We start from the raw sequence: 743 nt of genomic DNA on the forward strand, positions 1-743 counted from the left end.
ATGATTATTCCCATCTCTCCTTTTCCCCTACAGCACACACACACACAATCCTCTCGCCCTTCGTTCCCCCCACCCCCACCCCAACACACACACATACACATGCACACACATCAATCTCCCGCACACACCCCAGGGTATTCGGGAGTACTACACCGACTTCACGAACCGCAACTGGCTGTCTCGTATCGTGGGGTTGGGCCGAGACCAATACATGTTTAAGCAGGTGGGATGCCAGTACTGCTACTCGTGTAGCTGAGTGTAACTAACGACTAACTACCATATAACTACTCAGCCAACCACCCTGTAGCTCGCCTTTTTGCGTATCAACCTCTCGACACACCTTCATTACCCCTCTATATACAAACACACACGCCCCCCACATTGACTAGTGAAGCTTCACGTCCTGACCCGCTACGTTCCATCCAGCCCCGATCATCATGAGTCTTGACATTGACACATGTTACATGTTGGTCCTCCTCCTGCTCCTCCTGCTCCTGCTCCTGCTCCTCCTGCTCCTGCTCCTGCTCCTGCCCTGCGAAACGACCAACGGCAAACGGCAACGGAGCTGTGCGCAGCTTTGGGACGCTCTCGGCTGCCTGGTGGCGGATGCGAGCCTGGGGCTGCAGGTGGCGGCGGCGGGGGAGCAGCAGGCGGCGGGGGAGATACTGGACAGGCTGCAGAAGAGGTGCGGGGAGGGGAGGGGAGGGGAGGGCAGAGAGGGAAGAGGGTAGAGGAGGGGAGGG

Source organism: Volvox carteri (assembly GCF_000143455.1).
Source record: "Volvox carteri f. nagariensis unplaced genomic scaffold VOLCAscaffold_20, whole genome shotgun sequence".
NCBI classification, from domain to species: Eukaryota; Viridiplantae; Chlorophyta; class Chlorophyceae; order Chlamydomonadales; family Volvocaceae; genus Volvox; species Volvox carteri.